Genomic DNA, 20,075 nt, shown 5'->3' on the forward strand with positions numbered 1-20,075 from the left:
CCTCCTACATCCATGGAAGTCAATGGATTTGGAAAAGTGCACTTCTGCTAAGAACTGCTTTACATGTAGACAAGTACTTTACCATACAAAATGCCTATTTATCTAATGCTATTACATTATTATCTAAAATAGAAAAGGCATAGAATGGACACAAGGGCACAAATCTTGGTGCCATGTTAAAAGGGGTAGTGCTGCAGACACACACTGTACTATCATAGGCACACCACAACTATCATGTTAATTGCAGTGCTTTAGGATCTGGGTATTGCAGTTATGTCTTTACAGTCACAACAAAATTTACATTAGAACAAGACTGATGTAAATTAGCGAGTATGTCCAATTTTACCTAGCCACAAATAACCATGTCAACTTTGTCTGCTTGTAAAAGCAAGCTGCATCATTTATCATGATCTTATGAATAATTCTTAAAAGTACATCCTACCGCACATACACACACATCAAATCCCATGTTTTGGACCAAAATATAGCATGTAATAAAACAGGTATGGGGTAGCAATAACTTTATCTGAATTAATGATAGATTTTAGTCCTTCAAGGCTCTTAGTTGCTGCGACATCATATTAACATTCAAGAAGGGAAGGCAACCAAGATGCTACCATGTTCACTTGGTTTAATCAGACTCCTAATTGAGAGTCCAACAGTATTTACCAAAATTTGATAGACTTCAGCTTTCATACAAGGGCAACGTATGCCAATTAAGTTCCCATTTCCTAATATACCTCTTTTTTATGCACTATTCTGGCCTATAGCTGATGGAAGGGATAAATGAGTAGTTCTCTCACATTCGTTGCCAACAACAGATGGTGCTAAGAGCCTAGGCAGTCAGTTGGCAAATTTCTTCCCCAACCTCCCCACTCCCCAAGCTCTGTAACCAATTTAGCTTTTGGAGCTGGCATAGGTCCGACCGTCCTGACTCAATGCCCAAACCAGGCTTCATAGCCTATGACTCAATATGCTACTGCTTAGCCTTAGGACTGCTAATCATGGTTCTTTCAAATGCTATGGGAATCAATTAGCATTGAGGGTGGGAAGAGAGGAAGAATGAAAGTGCATGGCCTTAATAAGCAAATCAGAGCAGACAGGGGAATCCTTGTTTAAATACAGTGTCCTCCCAGCCTGTTTGTGGTAGCAGGCTGTATTGTGTTTCACTTCTACAGCACTGTTCCTGAGTCTAGTTCTGCTCAAATTACTATTTATCTGTTTTGTTGACTGGTACCAATTTATTTCTCTCTCTCTGAGGTATGACATCAGCCTTCTTAGAATCATTCATATCTTGGAGAAAGGACGCAATGTAGGGGAAGGGGAGGGATTGCAATATAGAAGCAATTAGATTTCACCAAAGAGTTAAGGCAAGCCTGTTGGCTGAGGTGTGAGGAAACTTCACCAGGAAGTGTTTTTTGTGCCAATGGAAAAATACTGTAACTATGGATACAGGGGCTAACTGAAATAATTCAGCCACCAAAAAGGCCCTAGCAAAAGGAAACAAATCACTTTGCCACCAAAGCCTTGGATATCAAACTCATGGCATTATGCCAAAAAAAGAAGTCCTTTCTACTGATAGATGGACAGGCTCATAAATTTCAACAGAAAATTTTGCAGCATGAATGTCTCTTTTTTTAGCCTTGCATTTCTCCTGAGAGACTTTGTGTGTACAATAGGATGCTTTTTTCTAGCTCCATTTCAGACACAAAAGGCCGCCTGCTTTCCTTCATGTTCTCAAAAGCTTCATTCAGAACTGAATGCAATAAAACCCGAACTAGTGGAAACTTGGAGATATTTATAGAAGATTTTGAATGCCAAAGAAAATGGGAGGGAATTGGAGGGATCACTGTTTTTAAGATACCACAAAGTTGCCTAGAGAATATTGTGTTCAACTTTGCGAGGTGAAAATTTAGAAGTGTTTTTTGCTGCATTTTAATACCTATAAAGGTAACATGCAAAACAAAAAGATGTGGGCAGCCATGTCAATGCAACATCACTCCCGGTCAGTTGCTGTGACAATCACAGCAAATAACATCAAGCTCAGGAATGCCTGATAACATCTCTGTCTGGATTGCCAGTTGTTTGCAAATCGACTCTTGAAACTTTAAAAAAACATTGTCTGGACTGTTCAAAATAGGATCAAAAATGTTCTGCACACAGGGATGTTTGCGAACCATTTTCCACCATCCTGACCTCATCTGTCATCTTTGTTATATGCCTAAAATTCATTTTTAAAAGAGGTCCAATCCTAAAGCCGGTTTGGTGTAGTGGTTAGAAGTGCGGACTTCTAATCTGGCATGCCAGGTTTGATTCTGCACTCCCCCACATGCAGGCAGCTGGGTGACCTTGGGCTCGCCACGGCACTGATAAAGGTGTTCTGATCGAGCAGTGATATCAGCCTCACCCGCCTCACAGGGTGTCTTTGTGGGGAGAGAAAAGGGAAAGCGACTAGGCCACTTTGAGCCTCCTTTGGATAGAGAAAAGCAGCATATAAGAACCAACTCTTCTTTTTCTTCTAGGAATGGGAGCAAACTGGATGTTTTGTTGCACTGTTCTTACCTATTTTGCCTGGCTAAATAAATTCTCTATGGGTCCATAACATAAATATTTTGTTCATCGAAGGCTAGCTTTATGCTGGTCACATCTGAATTGTACATCATTTCCCATGACCATCTGCCTCCCACAACAATTTGCCCAATACACCATCCATTCAATGATCTACAGGGGGTGGGGGTGGAATCAGTTTAAAAGTTGATTTCTTTGGTTGTACCTGCCCTCCTGGAATGGGAAGTAAAGAAAATCATGTCCCAGCCTTGCGCATTTTAACTTGTTTCTTGGCTCTTCTGAACATGCTCTAGAACAATTGATGTGCTAGGCTTGCCAGGTCTGGCTTGGGAAAAACCTGGAGGCTTTGGGGGTGGAGCCTGCAGAGGGAGGGTCTGTAGTGGGAGGAATTTTACTGGGGCATAATGCCATACGGTCTACCTTTTAAGTGGCCATTTTCTCTAGGGAAATTGATTTCTGCTGCCTGGAGATGAGCTGTAATTTGGGGGGATCCCCAGGCCCTACCAGGAGGCTGGCATCCCTGGAATGTGCCATCAATAATGTATATGCAAAAGCAAATCATGCATTTGAACTGTAGTTCACTTTAAATGATGCATAACTTGCCCTTTATGGCACGTAATATAAGAAAGTAGAAAATTGTAAGCATGGATCAGCAGTAGCTTACACACCAGCTGCCATGCTGAATGCTGCTATTGCACAGTTGCAAAACTTCTTGAAATGCTATTTCATCAATCACATGAAGCACTCAATTCAATTTCATGTGATCAATGTGAACAAGCTAAGTTTGATCCCATATCTGTGACCATTTCTGCATTAGGAAACATACTTTGTTTTCACCTTGCTTTGGATTTCTTTTGGATTCTCAAGCTGACTCTAGCATTTCCTCATTTGGGCTTTCCTCCCCTTATTTGTGAACCTTCTGGAGAGTGGTGGTATAGAAATTCAAAATAAATAAATCTGTCCCTCTTAATAAAACAGTAAGGGGGGTTGGAGTGGGCCAAGTCCAGGCTCAAAACTCCCGGATTGGTACCTTGGCCAGGGACTGACAAGCAGAGGTGCCAATCGGAAGGCACGAAGCACCTTCCGATTGGGCCTGCACCAGGACAGTCCAGAGTTCCAGCCAATCGGCAAATGCAAAGCCAATGTTCTGACAAGGCCAAAGTTCTAACAAGGCCTGCCCACCCAGCCCAGCCAGGGGCAATCTGGAGACATTGCTGCCAGTCTGCCTCTGACCACCACAGGGAGAGGAGGTCAGTAGGACTGCCAAGGGGGATGAGAACAGAGGCTTGGACAGGCTGCGCCACCCCTTTTCACCACAAGGCTGTCCTAACTGTCATGTCCAACTGTAAATTGCCTCAGAACACTGACAGAGCTGGCAGGAGACTGGTGAGTGTGCTCCCTCCCCCTCCCTTCAGGCCTGCTGCGAAGGAGCCTTTATCAGCCCCTGACTGAGGCATTTCCGAGAGCAACACAGGGGAGCCTCAGGGCATGGGGGTGGGCATTCCTTTTGAGGGGGGGGGATTTCTCCTGACAAATGGCTGACGCCACATAAAAGCCTCTTTTCACTTAAAATACTGCTTTGGCCGGGGGCTAGATGCAGCCAAGCCATGTGTATTTCTTCTTTGCAACCCTCTGCAAATTTGAGTCCACTGCACAGTGTTATTCTGCAGACGAAACTGGATGCTGTTGTGGAGGTTCTTTTGTCTCCTGTTTCATCTGCCCAACAACCATGTGTAGTAGGCCTCAAGTCTTTCAATTCAACAACAACCTGTGTGGGAGGTCTTAAATGTTTCTTCTCTACCACAACCCTGTCCATAGTAGCCCTTTTTGCCTGGGGAGCTGATCTTTATACTCTGCAGGTGAGCTGTAATTCCAGGAGCTCTCCAGGCCCCACCTGGAGGTTGGCTACCCCTGGGTTGGAAATATTCCTGGAGGTTTGGAGGTGGGACTTCAAAATCGTACAATGCCTCAGAGTCCAGCCTTCAAAGTTGCCATCTTTGCCTGCAGTTGGGAGGAGGTGGTGCAGGTGTGTCCCTCCTGGGCTATGGGCTATGGCCAGCCCTTACCGGCAACTGTTTGTATTCTGGGGCACATACAGGCATACCAGCATCAGTCATATGAGTCTAGAAAGTGCAGGAGATCTAAATAAATATTTACACCCTGAAACTGTAAATAGTGAACAAGTAAGTGGCTGGAGAGACATGGGAACTAAAATGACATTTTCAACCTTGGCCTGGCAAATAAAAAGCCAGTATTAAAAATCTTACTAAGTTCAAGACTGCTGTGCACAGTGAGTCTTCCTCTTAGTTTTGCCAGCTTCCATATGAGACTCTCTACCCCACCTCCCTCATGGGGAGTCTGCTATAGGGAGAGGAAGGGTAGATGATTGGAAAATGCTTTGAGACACCTGAGGCCTGCTGGGTCACTGCGGCCCATTCCCTGTTCTCTCAGACCTCTCACAGCCCCACATCCCTCACAGGTTGACTATTGTGGAGAGACGAATGGAAAAGGTGTTCATAAACCGCTTTGAGACTCCTCTGGGTAGTAAACAACAGGGTACAAAAATTCTTCTTCTAAGGAGCAACCATGAAAGAAGCATGTGGGCACATAACATTTTATCAACAGTGAAAAAATGGAGAAGGAACAGGGTGGACACCTGTGTACTGTGACTACCCCATGTGTATTAGGGCAGAGGGGCATTTCGGTGTCTGTGGCCTAATTCACACAAGAAGGGAAATGACGCAGAACTGGGAGGAATTGGTTGCCATGTAATCTTCCCCTAAGAAGAGTCTCCAGTCTGATTTTCCTTCACATATCTGAAGACATGGTTCTGGAAAGCTCCTCTGTAACCACTACACCGCAATTCCCAAAGGTCAGTCCTGTCCCACAATCAACGAACATTCCAAACCACAGGTTATTGACACCCATATCTCCCCACCCATGCCCTCATTTGCCACCATGCAACCACAACCTCCCACACAACACACACATTCAACCCCATGCCCTCACAAACTGGACAACTCCTCCCCTTCCTCGTCCCACTGCCATGCTCTAGTGCCCATTGTATTCTTGGATACTTAGAGTTTTTCAGGGGTTCCTCTGTTTTTCTAGGGACTCCTCTTCTGTGGTGCAAGTCAGGGGGCAATTGAGGACTGCACCTGAAGAGGCAAATTTTAGTGCAAAAATTTATTTTAAAAATGCAAAATTTAAACAATATCATTAGTGCGGAAACAGTCTGTGAGCTCACAGCAACCCTGATTGAAATAGAAGGTTATCTAGAAAAGAGAACTATGTTGCATGTTTCAATTTGTCTTTAGCAAAATCCTTAAAAACAAAATCTAAAAGGATATATATAACATTTGGGGACAATGACTTACATATTAATACCAGTGATAAAAGCTGAAAGAACTCAATATGCAAAAACATTTATACCAGTGAAATACATTTCCAAGATGAGGAGGAGGTCAGAAGATTTAACTTCAAGCATAACTTGGCACAGATATCTGGGCCCTGCCACATTAATCAGAACCAATGAAGAAAGCCCATGATCCATGCCCATAAAATCTCAGTGCTGGTATTTCACAGACAAAGATGCTCAGTGCACATAATGGGCAAATCTTAAAAGATAATTCTATGTGCTGTAAAGATAAACAGTGAGTTTTATTTTTCTGTTTTGGGGCATGACTTCAAATACTAAGAATCAATCCAAACAACCATCCACTTTTCTTTTATTGTCAATACCAAAAAACTATAATTTTACTGTAAGCATTCTGTAAGGACCCATTCATACACTGAAATTTTCAGTCAATAAGTTACTCTTGAGAATGATCTCTGAGCCTGGATAGGCACAGAAATCCAATGTGTGATTGCTTCCTTACCAACTCAGATAGTGAAGATCTTCTAGTTAATTCTTCATTGGAAAACAATCCTTTTTTATGAATGTTATTACTCAATGTTTGCACATAGCTAGGCATGGGAAACATTTGAATAAATGGTGACAAGGTATGAAAAGATTATAAACGCATAAATGTCCTAACAGCAAGGTTGGAGAAGACCATCTAAAATGATACAAAGTCTATATTTGTTTGTTTGTTTGCTTTTATTTATATTTATATACCACTGCTCTCTAATGTCTCGTGGCGGTTTACATGAAGGTTTATCAGGTTAAAATGATGTCTCTCCTCTCTTCCACTATGGTATCAACAGGATATTATCCTATACAGAATTATGATATGAGTTAGCTGTCAAAATTAATCAATTACACTCCCTCAATGTGATAATGGGATTTTACAGTTTAAATTAGTATCAAATTAGTAGAGGAACAAAATGAACATAGTTGATTTTTAGGAAGGTTGTTAGGAAAGCAGAATGGAAAAAATAAGGGACTACATACTATTGTAATAGTTAATATAGCAATGTTGCACTGTCATAGAAGTGCAGTACAGCACCATAAACTCCAAAGTATATTACAAACATTATTTATCTCAACAATTACAACTCCCTATAAAAAGTGGTCAGCAAATCAAGTTCATGTATGTTCATGTAAGATGGCATGGCTTCCTCAAGAGAGATGGTAGAGGTGTCTTATTCCTTGTGAGTCTAGAGAAAAGAGAGAGAACAAAAGGCTGAGGAAGAAGAGGAGGAGTCAGAGAGAAGTTCCTGGAGAAAGGGAGGATTTCATTCTTAGGCATTTTATGCACAGTGGCAGCTACTGTGTGCTGCTGTCATGCCCTTGCAGAGGGGCAGGATGCCCCCCCATTCCCCGTGTATGCACGGGGGCAGGGCATGCTGGGCTGCCCCAGCGTCGTGTGCGCACGCTGAATGGGGCCAGAGGTAAGCCGGAGCGATGGGGGGGGGGTTTGGATGGCCCAGGGGGAGTGGGGGTGCAGGGCCCCTCCACATGCCCAGGTGGGGGCAGGGAGTCTCCCCTGCAAGCTTCGGGGCTTTGCAGAGCCCGCAGGGGCGTGCGGTGTCATTACAGGGACACCGTAGGGCTGGAGCTGGGTGGACTGACAGGCCTGGCACTGGCGATTATGCACAGCGCCGGCCAGCCATAGGCCCGGCTAACCCAGGAAGCTATGGAAGATCCCGTGTTTGCTTAATGTGGTCCTTCCGTAGCCCTGGGCCGGGGGGCGTCTGTGATTTTCTCCGAAGCGCTGCTGCCACCAATGCGGGCATTATGGCCTGTGCATAATGGGCCTTAGAGAAGATAACACATATACACATCTAGAGTACTTATACACCCACCCCCAACTCCAATGTCTGGGAATGCTGAGTTGCACTTCTCCAACACATATATATTGCTTGTGTAGGCTTAGTCGTCAAAATGGCAATGGACATAATCACAACAGAATCTACGTACACAGCAATTGATATGGAAGTGTCCAAAGTGTTCAAGCACTCAGGGTTCAAGCAACTTATAAAGGGATTGACATATTCATCCCATTAGTTGATTGGAACCCAATCAAAAAGTGAGAATTCTGCCAATTCTGGAGAGTTTTGAATGAATATGTAGTGTTCCTTTAGGAAACTGCCTGGAGATATTTTGTCAGTGTACCTTTATGAATTCCCCAAGGATGAATTAAAAACTGTTGCAAGCATCTGGGCATACTGGCAACTTTAAGACAGGCTGATATGGTCTGTTGAACTGTGGTTCCCTTTCTTCCCATTACTCCCCTGCATGCAAGCAAGCATGCATGCACACACACACACACACACACATTCAACACATTCCTCACAATTTTTGAGTTTTCAACTTTCTTAATGCAAATCATGTACAGAAAAAACCCTCAGTAAACATACCGCTGCTGAGCTCTGATAAACAATGGAACTATTAGCAAGAACACATTATCATGCCTAGCGATATTTCATAGGGTATTTGACAATCCATAGGGGCTACTTCTGCTGTTCCATAAATAAGATATACTATTTAATGGGTGTCTTTTATCTTAGACGTCATAGTGAATCTACAGGAACATCACTTAACTTGCTCTATCCATCTTTCACCTGCCATGTTCTTACAGACATGAACAAACTGAAATGCCATGTTAGATTTGCCATTATGAATATGTATTTTTGTACTTTAAATGCTAAATATTGTCTTATCCCCATCAGGTTGCTAGTGCTCAATATATTATAAAGAATGATTGACTAAGAGAATACAGTTCTCAGACACCAGGGGGTTATGTAAAACATTGCAAAACCAAGTGATTTTGAGCTATGGCCTCCATCCTTCAGCGATAAATTTTCAATTTGTAAATATGTGCTGGAAATATTATGCTAATGCTTTTTTGCCCTCCCTCAAGAAACTACATCTGTAGAGATGCACCATAGGATATGCCATGCATTCTCAGATATAGAACAAATTTTGAGTCCAGAGGCACTTTTAAGACCAATGAAGTATAATTCTGAGTATAAGCTTTTATGTGCATGCATACATCCTCAAATACATGCATCTGAAGAGATGTATGGGAACATGATACCCAGAATTATACTTTGTTGGTATTAAAGATGCCACTGGACTCAAACTTTGTTCTGTTGCTGCAGAAAAGCACAACTACCCACCTGAATCTATTCTCAGATGTAGGTTTGATGTTTATATAATGTGTTGACATGCAGAATTGATCATCCCATTCTTTTGACCTTCCAATTTGATCCATTACTGAGTTATAAAATTATTCATTGAATAAACTATTGCAAATTTGCAAAGGTTTAATGCCAGAACTTTGGGTTTTGCAAACTGTTGAACCATGACTTTTCTTAACAATGTCCTACCAAGGATAGATCCAATCTCAATCTTGGATGACTATGAAAAAAATCTGACTTATATAAAATTGGAAGTGAGAGCCAGCTTGATGTAGTAGTTGATAACAGTGGCTTGTAATCTAAAGAGCTAGGTTTGATTCCCCACTCCTCAACATGCAGCAAACTGGGTGACTTTGGGCTAATAACAGTCCTGTTAGAGTTGTTTTCACAGAGCAGTTCTGTCAGAGCTCTCTTAGTCCCACCTACTTCACAGGATGTTGTGGGGAGGGCAACTGTAAGCTGCTTTGAGACTCCTTCAGGTAATGAAAAGTGGGGTATAAAAAAATAGAACTTCATATGAAATTGGACTTTTTTAAAACGTTTGTTCGAAACATTTACCACAAAAATTTTAAATTATACAAAAAGAGCAACTAGCTCTGGCTCCAAGAGAGGACCTTTACAATGTATTACATGAAGAAATAAAATTACCATAACCTCAACCAGGCCATTGTTCCATGTAGTCCAAAAATGCTTGCTCTGTATGACATTGGCTCTCCAGAGAATCTGGTCTGCCATACCACTTTTTCACAACCCTCATACTATTGGTCTTTCCCCCTAGAGATTCCCCTGTGAGGTGGGGGAGTACATAATTTTTTAAAATATATATATACTTCCGTGTTGCCACAGGGACACGCCACAATGGTAAAAGTTTATTTTTTTAAACGTACACATCCATGTTGCTATGGAACAATAGATTAACATAATTAACAGGAAATGGCAATGTAGAATGGTTGCCACACATGTAAAGTCTCCAGGAAACCACTGTAAACAATTAAGACAGACAAGCTTAACCTAGAGTAGTAGCCATATTAGTCAATTACAGTAAAAATGAAATATAAATGATACCATATCTTGTGGCCCCTTAAATACTATCAGCAAATATTATACTGTCAATACCTGAAGAAGAAGAAGAAGAAGAAGAAGAAGAAGAAGAAGAAGATATTACTGCTCAGTCAGAACAGCTTTATCAGTGCTGTGGCAAGCCCAAGGTCACCCAGCTGGCTGCATGTGGGGAAGTGCAGAATCAAACCTGGCATGCCAGATTAGAAGTCCGCACTCCTAACCACTACACCAAGCTAAAAGACCAAACTAATAATAGATTGTGATAGTTATGACTGTAATCTCTAGATATATTCTGATATCTTTTGCTTTTGGTAACTTTCACCATGCCCAGTAGACTTCAGCTTTAAAAATTCATTTTCTTATGTTTTTGACTGAATTTACAAATGACAACAACCAACCCAATTCTGGCTCCCTGATGTGGACAACAGTCATGAAGAAAGACTCTGTTGCCTAGGAATGGTGCATGTTGAGCAGAAGGGTTTGAGCAGAAGGGTTTGTCAGTCTGCCTTATCTCTCTTCCATGGCAGGGAATAGCAATTAATTGGATAACTGTTTCTGTGAAGAGCTACATTTGAATCCAGTACCGCCTTAGAGACCAACAAGGTTTGGAGGGGGGGTGGTACCACTGTTTGGCTGTAGACCAAACAGAAAGTATATGGCAGTGGTTGGAATGTCAGGCTACAGAGTGATCCAAGTTTAAATTCTTGTTCTGTCTTGGGAGCTCACTGGATGACCTTGAGCCAGTCATTCTCCATCATGCTCAGCGTAACCACAAAGGATTGTTATGAGGATAAAGTGGAGGAGAGGACAATGATTTTGCAAGATGCTTTGGATCTCCTTTGCAGAGGAAAGTGGCATGTAACAAAATAAACTGCAGTTCAAAAATATCCAACAGGATAGACCGTACTTTACTGAGCAGAGCAGAGGGAATATGGATCGTGAATATACATCCAGAATCTTAGTAACAGACCAGGGCTTTTTTAATGGTATCCTCAGCTGTGTTTCCTAAAAGGCACCCTTGACCTCATAGTGGCAGTTTCAGCATGGGAGATTGCCAAGTAACTGTGGTTTACTCATGCTCCCAATTTACTGATTTGCTTGTCATACATTATTTAAAATCAGCTATATTGCCTTAACTGCCTTAGCATTTCCCCAGCTGATAGCATTAATAAGTTAATAACACTTCTTCATGCTGCCACATACTCAAAACTTACCAGATAATACTACCAGATAATACTACAGTGCAAGAATGTGGAATTATAATTGACACAAATCATCATGCTTAGCTTTGGGAGTCAGGCAGGGTGGTAAAATGAGCAATACTAGAAGGAGAAACTAGGAATCTTCTACTGGGTCTGTTTTGAAACTTATTTTTTTTATTGTATATTGTATTAGGCAGAAAAACTGAGGGAAGGGAGAAGCAGTACACACACATTATCTGTTTTGGAACTGAATAGTCCATCACCATTAGCCAGGGAAAAAAATTAAACTAGAATGCCTCACCCATAGGGGAAAAAAAGATGTTATTTTATTATATTGATTTTTCAACATATAGCATAAGTGAGAGATGAGGGATGAAGAGCTGTACCCCACTTTTTACTGCCCAAAGGACTCTCAAGGCAGCTTACAATCACCTACCATTCTCCTCCCCACAACAGACACCCTGACTGATTATGCTGGCTGCCCTGGTGCAACGGCCCCATAGACGCAACGCGGGTCTGGAAGCGCCGGGTGTGCTCGGAAGCAGCGGCAGTGGCAGGGGGGATCATGGGCAAGTCCCCCTGCTGCATGATGGTGGGGAGCAGCATGCTGCTCTCCCACCATGGCAGAGGCAGGGGGATGGCCCGGCCGGCTCTGCGGGGACCGTAGGTTGGGACGGGGCCCGGTGCTGTCGATTATGCATGGCGCTGGCCCACCTCAGCCCCTGCCAGTGCCCACAGTAACTCTGGGACTGCAAAAGTTCCCGCATTTGCAAAAGTTCTTGCCTAATGCGGGTCTTCCATGGGCCTGGGCCGGGACATGCCCGCACTGGTGGCAGTGGCCTGCATAATCGGGGATTTACCCCCAATGCCCTGCCACCGCCAGCGCGGGTGTTCTGGCCTGTGCATAATGGGTCCTTGAGAAGTAGATGAGGCTGAGAGAGCTCTGAGAACTGTGACTGGCCCAAAATCACCCAAGAGGAGTTGGGAATCAAAGTCGGTTTTCCAGACTAGAGGCCATCACTCTTAACCACTACACCAAACTGGGCAATGAAGCATTAAAGTGTGCATTTATACAATGTGATGCAATTTCAAATGTTCAAAAATAGTAATTGCTAACATTTATTATTTATTTATTAAAAGTATATCCCACTTTTTCTCATGGCTCAAGTGTTGTTGTTTTTTCCAGTGATCGAGAATGCAGCTTACAGTTTGATCTGAACCACGAGGAAGGGGGTCAAATATATTTATCCAATAATAATTCCGAGCATTAATGTAGCACTTTAGATAGGTTATATTATCTCCCATAGAACTAGAAACAGCATTATAAGGCATCAGCACTATTATCAGTCATCTCAAAAAGTACCATATGTCTAGAAATACAGAGATAGACAGGAACCAGGTATGATGTGGCAATACAAACGGGAAAACATTCAGATTAAAATACACTCAAATGCACTCTGCAGTAATAATTAAATGGCCTCCATGACAGGGAACAGCAATTAATTGGACAACTTTATAACATATTGTAGGTTGCCAAGGCAAACAAAGATACCTTATAAGCAACATATGTTTCCAGATCATGGAGCAAAAGACACATCTCATCAACATCACTCAGTTTGGAGTTACTATCAATGATATCTTTCAAAAACCTGGCTCTAGGAATAATACGTAAGATATAATAAGATCTACAATGTTTTCAGTTTTTCATTGGCTAGGCATATAAAACATTTCTGTGTTGATTTTTAATAAGCTGGCAGCAAAATGCTTTTGAAACATCTATAAATAGGCAAAACATTAACAGTGGTTTCAACTGGAATACCCCTGCATTGCAAATATTGCAGATATATTTGTTGGGCTTGACCACTCTTAATTATTACCTCAGTATTGCAGATGGAGCTCAGGCTGCGAAAACCGTGTCCCAAATCTATCCAGTGAGATCCTGGCTCAAGAACAATACGAATAGGCGACATTCTGCATCCTCTCTACACCATAGTATCTACTAGCTTTAAATTACACAAGAGCCTGCAAGCAGATTTTCTTGGCTTGGTAAAATGTGAGGGTGGCAACAGTCATCAAATGAATATATACTTCGGGAGTAGCACTCAAAATTCCCACATATATTGATATGGAACATAGTATACTATTGGCACTAAATAACAGGAAAACATGGTGCCATCTTTGAAGATTTTGCTGTCTAAACTTTGGAGAAGAAAATAAATTAAGCATAGCTTCGTTCTTATAGTCAGTTCTCAGTTTAAAACTATCCTCAACCTTCATGTTTTTCTTTCTACTTTCTAGGGCATAAGTTTTTTTTTTTTTACTTCTCATCACTAACAATTCGATTTCACTGCTTTCCCTCTAAGTTATTGATCTTTAATCACTTACCCTGAGGCTTCATATTAATATTGTTCTGTAGATGTTGGAGAAATAACATTTCAAGTGTACTACTCACCTGCTCTTACAGGAGAGCATGACATATTTTTAAAAAGTCCTTATCTTATGCAATCTGATGTTTGAAGTTGCAAGCCAAAAAGAAATGCAAATAAAGTAAGTTTTTGAAGAAGTCTGAGAAAAGTAAGTTTGGCTACATATAAACCACACTGTGGTTCTGCAATCCATTATTGGCTAGTGGGATAGCAGGATAAATGAGTTTTTATAAAATGTTCACTGACCCATTAGCCATTATAAAATGGAATTACTGCATTGTTCAGCAGGTTTATACTGAGAAATGGTTCCTATTAGCCACTCCCCTCCCTTCCTCCCTCCCCCCCATTGGTAAACATCACTGATCAGTTTTTATATTACATTTGCAAGTGAAACTTTGAGAATCAAGAGCAGTGTAAATCAAGATTCTAGGTTAAAGCCATGATCGATAAAGACTATGGTTTCACCATCATTCTGAATCAATTGTCACAGGAGACAATGGTATCTTTAGTTTGGTTTCTGGATAGCGATCAACTACAAAATAAAAAACGGCCCATGGAGTTCTGCTTCTGCTAGATGATGGTCGTCCATCTACTGGTCTCCCCCAGACACCCTCCCATGACCGAAATAATTAACCTCCCAATGTTATTACAATATGTATTACTGCTGAACTGTTATAATGTTTTATTGAAAGTTGCTCAATATTGTAGACTATATAATGTTCCATGTAAGAGTTATTCAATGTTCAATGTAAACCGCCCAGAGCCACAAGGAGTGGGCAGTATACAAATCCAAATAAATAAATAAATAAATCTAGCAACTTGCAAGACAATGCACTTCCACCTGAAACAGGATGGAGAAACTCGCAGAAGAGCAGCCAGATAAATTATTGAATCACAGCATCAGTTACAGCATAATGTGAAGGCTGTATGCTAGCACCACTGCAAAGACATGAGTTGGAGGCAGCCCAAGTATCCTATAAATGGGTGAATGGAGAGCTTGTATGGAGAAGGGTCTGAAGCAAAGGTTGTAGGAAGGGCAGGGAGGGAAATGGTAATATGAGGGGGAAGGACTGGAACTCTCCATCTCCAAGCATTAATGAATCAAATTGTTGTTGTTGTTGTTGTTGTTGTTGTTGTTGTTAATAATAATAATAATAATAATAATAATAATAATAATAATCTACCCACCCATGAAATGTCATAGTTTTAACTAGTTACAAACTCAAGTAAAGGGTTTCTATACAAATGCATTTAATATGGTAATAGGTTAATATTTACCAACAGTTCTCCATCAACATGATGCTGTATTGCTCTCTCACTGTCTCCAAATTTCACTGCAAGTGTCATGCAAGGCTTCTCTTCAAACCACAACTTTCGCCTTGTATCGCTGGGGTAATTGGGAATAAGCCGGAAGCATATCTATGCTCTCTTTCATTGCCTGCAGTGCTCCTTTTGAACTACATGTTCAAGTACTTCGTATTCATTTTCCCCTCACAAACATACAAGCTGAAATCCCAGATCAGTTCTGAAGCCTCAGGATTAGAAGCCAAAACTGAGCTGGCATTTCAGGGCTCGCATGGTTTTGAGCCATTTTTATTTTTAACAGCTTCAAATAAAAAAAAGCCCCAGATACATAAACCCCTAACAAATGCTGTATTTCATCTTGACATTAGGCATAACTGAGACAGATCAGCCTTAACCTGTCAATAATTCCCATTTTACAAAGTCAGAATCAATGTTACGATGGAAGCATACATATAGAACGCATTCCTGCCTCCTTATATTCACATACAAAGCAGATTCAAAATACAGGGCAGATTTGCTGGATTCAAATTGAGAATGCTCATGAGGGAATGGGTTCAAACAAACATAGTGACTAATGTAGCCCAAAGACGGAAGGCCTTTACATTGAAGAATCTGACCTTATCTGTATCATTCCTGTTTTACGTAAACCGCCCTGAGCCTTCGGGGGAGGGGGGGATGGTATATAAATAAACAAAACAAAACAAAATAAAATAAATCCAAATGTTTCCTTTGAGTACAATTTTAAGCCAGAGTGGTTGAAATAATTAATGACATTAAGGAACTCATAGATATTTAAATCATGTATCACCATTATAAGACTGGGATATATATTAAATGTTCAGCTTCAAGAAGAGTTCCACAAGATTTCAGAGCTGGCTCACTACATTGCAGTTTCTTCTTGATCTCAATAAACATGGCAGAAAACATCTTTAAAACCTCTATTTCACTCCCTGCTCTGTATAGGAATGGGACAGCTTTGCCTCTGCCTTCCTGATAAAGAATGAAGAGTGAGAGAAGGAATGTAGTGGGTCGTTGGGTGTCTTGTGCCTTATGCCCAACAACCTTATCAGGTAGGAAGTTCACGGGTATCTGGAGAGCCAGATTGGCCACCCCTGCACTATGCCATACCAGTCCTGATTTATGTCACCTGATTGACTGGAACAACTTTCTAGATGTATCAGTATTCACTACATTGCTCTCATGCTTAATCTGGCAACTGCGTTACATATTCAAATATTTCAAGCTGGTTTGTTTTGGGGGGGGCTGACTTTTGTGATTTGCCATGGTCCATTACAAATGAACCCTTTCCTCACTCTTGTCAGTGCTACTCTGACGGTTTACTACACACGCCTGCACAGTTCACTTTCTAAGGGGATCTGAGATTTTTCTCTACTAACGGTCAATATGTGTCTTCTCAAATCATTAATTACTTTCACACTTGTGACTATAATTTGAAAAATTCTCCTGACATTCTCATATGTATCTCATATGTGTCTGTAATGGTAATCAAAGCTGTTTTAAAAGAAAAGCTGGCTTTCGTTCAGAAATAAATATTACCAATTGCAATTAATAATACCTGAACAGCTGGAATATGTAGTGTAAATGAACAGTGTTTTGTAATGCTTAAGAACCGTGGCCTCGGTTCTGGAGTAGGTTTGATTCCCCAATCCTCCACATGCAGCCATCTGGGTGACCTTAGTCACACTTCTCTTAGGACTGTGCTTGCAGAGCAGTTTTCTTAGAGTTCTCTCATTCCCGCCTAACTCACAGGGAGTCTGTTGTGGGAAAAGGAAGGGAAACGTCTTTATAAGCTGTTTTGGGACTCCTTTGGGTAGTGAAAAACAGGGTTTTAAAAAAGCAGCTCTTCTTCTTCACAATTTGCATATATATGTATGTGCATTTGTCCAGATGAGAGAAAAAACTTTTAACAACCTCAGGTTTTTTTCTGCTTTGGAGAAGCCACCGGAATTTAGAAATGGTTCCATTATTGTATTTTTCAGAGGCCTGCAATCTTTGCCTGACTTCCACATGCTGTTTCAAAATACAGTATCCGAAAGAGCAATACCCGCCTTCAATATTGCCACATTGACTTATAGAATTGTGCCCTTGAGAAAAAGACTCTGTGAAAAACGGAGAGCCAGGTGGTGACAAAAATGAAATAGAACTGTCATCTAGCGGTTCTTCATAGTCCATCAAGTAAACTATTAAAGATATAAGAAGAGGCACAGTGTGCTTGGGCAAAGGTTGTTAAACCACCACTCCAAGGGCAGGTCACAGCACGTTGCTAAAGATTGTTAGTAAAAGATAAACCAGTTTTCACTATGAAACCTGACACTGCCAGTTTTCAGCCTCACCTTTAATGCTGTATGCTTGCAAACAGGGACCCAGCTGGATAAAGTAATAAAGTAAGGCCTTTCAAAGAGAAATTGTACTTCAGGCTCAGAGTATTTTGTATTAAAGAAGCTTAGCACTCTCATCATACTGCTGGGTCTCTTTTCTCTCTAGAACTGATATATCACAACCTTATTCTGGGTTAAATTAAAGTTTTGGTTTTATTTCTCCATCAAAATATATCACCCTTGCCATGCCAAGAAAGTTGGGCAACTAAATTAGAAAACTAATAATTTGTCCCTTGAAAAAATCTTCCAGTGTAGTCAAACAGTTCTAACCATAACAGATCCATAATCCATCCAATCCTAATGTTAACTGAAGCCATGTTATTCCTTACTAAAGATGCTCAGGAACATGGAAGGCCAGGACATGGACAGCCCAGAGGATCAGAAGAGCCATAGTGCAATTACAAGTGTCAAAAATAGGTTAACGTTACTACTAGGCAGCAGTCAGGAAGCAAAGACCAGGAGGTTTTCTAAGCAACAGATCTACAAGGGGTTTTTGAAACAAGTGACTGATGCAGATGGTTTGCCATTGACTCCCTCTGCATAGCAACCCAGGACTTCTTTGGTGGTCTCCCATCCAAGTACCAAGGAAGCATATGTGCAAAGTATATATTAATCCAGGAGATCAATCCAGGAAAGATGCAGGACAACAACATGAATATCCAGAGAAGAAAACAGGAAACCAACAAGCTGGAACTAGGGGCTAGCAGAACACACACTAATGAAAATTGGTTCTGGTCAGGGATGCTGAAATCCTGACTAGAAAAGGAAAATGAAATATTGAGGGACTCTTTATTTTAGACCTGCCCTCCATATATTCCAGCTTAACCAGGGGATCTTCCCAATGGGACAGAGCTTTACCCTAATTGTGCACTCACAAAATATCTTTCTCTGTGCACTTCCACATTTAACATTTTGCATGGTGTTTTATCTGTTTCATTGGTGCTTCAAGATGAAGTGATTTCAGAAGTTCATTTCTCTGTTTCCCTCCATTTTCTCTACACATTTTTTCCTTTACATATTAGGCTAGTGTAAGGTAGCATTTCTCCTTTGTCAGTACTCTCCTCACTGTTGAGGCCTCAACACTGCACCCATTTCCCCACCCTCTGGTCAATTTACCAGTGTACTTTTGGCTTCTGGGCGACTGTCTGTTATCCTTCTTCCAGCTCTGTGCCTTTAGGATGTTTTCCACCCCCTTGCTCCTTTGACACTTGCATCCTCCCACAGTCTGCCCCAACCCTCCATAGACAGTGAGAGAGAGGAGCAGCAGTACCATGCCCATCATTTTGAGAGGAGGCACTGCATCCAGGCTCCTTTGGCTTGCTGGATTTGGAGGCTCTCTTTCTCTTTGTCTCCCTAATTCCACATACTTTCCCATACCTTTTTTGTCTTAGCTTCGTGATTTATTGAGGTGGATTGATACATTGCTCTGTTGTCCAGCTGCTTGGTTTAAAGGAGGAAGAGTGAAAAATCAGACCTATACAAATTGCTTTGTAAAAACAAATGCTGATTTAAACCATCTGCTCAGGTAGCACTTTGCACATTGAGGCTGATTATGCATGGGGCAGAAAGGCCAGGCTGGCAGCAACAGAGCAGCAGGACTAATCCCCACATATGCACGGTCACCGCCATCTTGGTCCCCTCCCATTCCTGGCCTGAATCAGCACCTCTGATGGCCCAAGGCAAAGGAACATGGATTCTTCTGCATTCCATGTCTTGCCACAGTGGGCAACTGAGTCCCGGCTGGGGTAGGCCTTTGCATAAGGGAAGAGCTGGACCTTTGAAGCCAGGCTGATCCTCCACACCTATGGAGTCCCTGCAGGGACACAAAATGCCACATTCAGCTTCACAGTGTTGCAGAGCCAAATGGGGCATTTCGACACCCCCATGATGGTAGAATAGTGGCATGCCACTATCCCACCATCCTGTGATGGGATCCAGGTGCCCCCCTACCCCCTGCCACCACCACTGTTGTGAGGCCTGGCAGACCTTTCTCACCCTGGAGTTGTCTGTGCACCACTAGGAACTGGTGGCAACCCGGTGTGTCTGCTGTTGTGCATAATCTGTCTTAGACGAATAACATAATGCACATGTAAACCCTCTCAGCTTAAAAAATAAATTAAGAGAGAATGGAATGCTCAGGAGGTATGGGGAAAGAGGAGATTGGCTACTAAAGGGCTGCAGACAACAGTTATATAGACAGGAATCTCTCACCTCTCCTCTTTCTATACAAGATTTGTTTCTTTGCTTAAGAAAACTATTTTATTTTTAAGCAGTCTGATGCTCTTAGCACATTTAAACTCTGCCAACAAAATGTTGGTGTGAAAAACAATTGAGAAGACCAGCTGGAGCAATAAGCTTGTGTGAAAATGCCCTCTATGCAGCTTCCTGCAGAACATGGGAAGAAGATACTTCCCAATAATGGCAAGACACAGGAAAGGACAACATTGTTCAGGTTCTTGAGCTCAAGTTGTTTGGAGTTTTATAAGTCTAATTTAATTCCTTGATTTATTCCCGGAAAACTGTTTGCA

At 41.6% G+C, this 20,075-nt stretch overlaps 1 protein-coding gene across 6 annotated transcripts in view; it reads right to left on the minus strand.

Moving 5' to 3' along the window:
* Positions 1-20,075, minus strand: part of LOC143830453 (uncharacterized) — a 215,637-nt gene that overhangs the window by 135,670 nt on the left and 59,892 nt on the right. The window lies entirely within an intron of this gene.

The sequence above is a fragment of the Paroedura picta genome, chromosome 2, assembly GCF_049243985.1.
Source record: "Paroedura picta isolate Pp20150507F chromosome 2, Ppicta_v3.0, whole genome shotgun sequence".
NCBI lineage: Eukaryota > Metazoa > Chordata > Lepidosauria > Squamata > Gekkonidae > Paroedura > Paroedura picta.